This window comes from Mytilus galloprovincialis, chromosome 13 (genome assembly GCF_965363235.1).
Source record: "Mytilus galloprovincialis chromosome 13, xbMytGall1.hap1.1, whole genome shotgun sequence".
In the NCBI taxonomy this organism is placed as follows: domain Eukaryota; kingdom Metazoa; phylum Mollusca; class Bivalvia; order Mytilida; family Mytilidae; genus Mytilus; species Mytilus galloprovincialis.
The window spans coordinates 8,975,222-8,978,516 of record NC_134850.1 but is presented as its reverse complement, the minus strand read 5'-3'; positions in this window follow the sequence as shown (position 1 = coordinate 8,978,516).

Here is a 3,295-nt window from a genome sequence, read left to right as displayed (position 1 = left end):
CTACATTATGTATGTGTCCTTTCCTTAGTCTAGAGCCTGTAATCAGTGATTATCGTTTGTTGTCCTTTCCATAGACTAAAGCCTGTAATCAGTGATTATCGTTTGTTGTCCTTTCCATAGTCTAGAGCCTGTAATCAGTGATTATCGTTTGTTGTCCTTTCCTTAGTCTAGAGCCTGTAATCAGTGATTACCGTTTGTTGTCCTTTCCTTAGTCTAGAGCCTGTAATCAGTGATTATCGTCTGTTGTCCTTTCCCTAGTCTAGAGCCTGGAACCAGTGATTATCGTTTGTTGTCCTTTTCTTAGTCTAGAGCCTGTAATTAGTGATTATCGTTTGTTGTCCTTTCCATAGTCTAAAGCCTGTAATCAGTGATTATCGTTTGTTGTCCTTTCCATAGTCTAGAGCCTGTAATCAGTGATTATCGTTTGTTGTCCTTTCCTTAATCTAGAGCCTGTAATCATGGATTATCGTTTGTTGTCCTTTCCTTAGTCTAGAGCCTGTAATAAGTGGTTATCGTTTGTTGTCCTTTCCATAGTCTAGAGCCTGTAATCAGTGATTATCGTTTGTTGTCCTTTCCTTAGTCTAGAGCCTGTAATCAGTGATTATCGTTTGTTGTCCTTTCTTTAGTCTAGAGCCTGTAATAAGTGGTTATCGTTTGTTGTCCTTTCCATAGTCTAGAGCCTGTAATCAGTGATTATCGTTTGTTGTCCTTTCCTTTGTCTAGAGCCTGTAATCAGTGATTATCGTCTGTTGTCCTTTCCTTAGTCTAGAGCCTGTAATCAGTGATTATCGTTTGTTGTCCTTTCCTTAGTCTAGAGCCTGTAATCAGTGATTATCGTTTGTTGTCCTTTCCTTAGTCTAGAGCCTGTAATCAGTGATTATCGTCTGTTGTCCTTTCCTTAGTCTAGAGCCTATAATCAGTGATTATCGTCTGTTGTCCTTTCCTTAGTCTAGAGCCTGTAATCAGTGATTATCGTTTGTTGTCCTTTCCTTAGTCTAGAGTCTGTAATCAGTGATTATCGTTTGTTGTCATTTCCTTAGTCTAGAGCCTGTAATCAGTGATTATCGTCTGTTGTCCTTTCCTTAGTCTAGAGCCTGTAATCAGTGATTATCGTTTGTTGCTGTTTATAAAAAGAACAAGACGTGATATAATTGATAATGAGACAACTATGCACCAGAGCATGAGATCGAATGGAACAGTAGTTAACAATTGTAGTTCACCGAAGATCCTCCAACAATTAGCAAAACCCATCATTAGAGAATCCGAGATATGCATGAGTGAGGTCGTTCCTTAATCTAAAACAATTTATTTACTATTTAACAGGAAATTTCCTACAAAAATCGGAATACTGGTTGTTAACTATTTTTGACTATATTTAAAAAGTTTACTAAAACAATAAATGTTCAGTCTTATAAAAGAATATGTGGTATGATTGCCAATGAGACAACTCTGCACAAGAGACCAAATGACTCTGAAATTAACATTTATAGGTCACCATACTGCCTGCAAAAAAGAGCAACGCCCGTACCACATAGTCAGTTATAAAAGGCCGCGAAATTTAATGACAAATGTGAAACAATTCAAACGAGAAAACTAACGACCTAGTGTTTGTATACTTGGTTACGATAACGCCATAAGGTATGACATAGGACATGATATCGTTGAAAAATGTGGAGTCGACAATTGGACTTTTTTTAAAACCATTCGGTTCGTCATATATTCTATTTTGAAGTCGTCTCTCTATGTTTATATAAATAGAAAAGATCGAAATATTAGTAACTTAAAGACATTCTAGTTTCGGTAGTAGCATTTACTTCAAGTTCACTGATAAATAAGAGATTATATTCCAGCACTCACTGAAAAAACTAAAACAACACGTTATAAGTGTCACGTGTTCGACGTGCTTTACTAGTTTTACCTTCATCAAGAAGGTTTAATGCCAAACATTCGAAAGTCCAGGACATATACCAACCGAAACAGGTAAAAAGCTACGTGACTAAAAAGGGATCTGAAAATAGCCAAATACATCTAAGTATAAAAAAGAAGATGTGGTATGATTGCCAATGAGACAACTATCCACAAAAGACCGTCAATTGCCTGAGGGAGTTGAAAACTTACTGTCTAAATAATTTTAAAATTTATTAACGACTGATAATTAAAAAAAAGGTTTGTTATAAAGCATGACAGTATCGAAGAACTGAATACTGAGCTGATGTAAAAGAGGGACGAAAGATACCAAAGGGACAGTCAAACTCATAAATCTAAAACAAACTGACAACGTCATGGCTAAAAATGAAAAGGACCCTTCAGGGACTGTTAGTCCACCATCAGAGGTATCGGCCCTGTGCTGCAAAAAATGAACACAACAAGTAATAAATGTTCTGGTTCTGAGCGCTTTTCTGGATTAACCTTCATTAGGAACGCTCAATATATTTGAACGCCAAAGATGTTTAAATAGCCAAATCTATCTGATATCAACTTTGCCTGAGGGAGTTGAAACTTTAGTTTCTAATTATATTATACAAATATAGCCTTTGCATGAGGTCTATACAAGGATATATTGACCTGAAAGAAGTATATTGACTGAGGACGAAGTCCGAGGTCGATATACTTCTTTGGGTCGATATATCCTGTATTGACCTTATACAAAGGCTATATTCTGTTATATTATTAATTTCCGACCATGTTTGCATCAAAATCGTCATTTAAGTTTGTTGGAACTTTATAGATATTACATTGTCTCCTTGATAATAACAACATATTAGGTCCGAGACCACAATTGTCGTCCCTTGATTTTCGTTGTTCACGAATATAGTCCCTAGTGTTAACAGTGGGTTACTTGCCAATAATTTTTATACCCCTTCCAAATTTATTTCTCCATGTTTAATGCCTCAAATTGTAAGAAGGGGGGTGAAATTACACAGTAAAAAAATTTGGGTCCAGAATTTTACAGGAAAGTAGTGATTCGGTCCAGCTGAAAAAGGTTAAAAATTAGCACTTCGGAAGCTGTCAAAAGATTTCAAGACACCCTAAACACAACATTGTCCATATTTTGAGTTTGAGGCGATGAAGTTTTCTATAATTTTGATATAATTTGTCCCAAAAGTAGTACAACACACTGTAAAAATTTCATTGAGAAAGCGCAGGTGGGATTTTTTTAATTTTCATTTATGTTCTAAAAGAAATGCACTACGAATTAATTGTGTTCTCGGACCATTAGTTGTTATTTCATTTACTTTTTTTTTTCGTCAAACAATCGATCACAGATATCATTTGTTTCAAAACGTTAAACAAT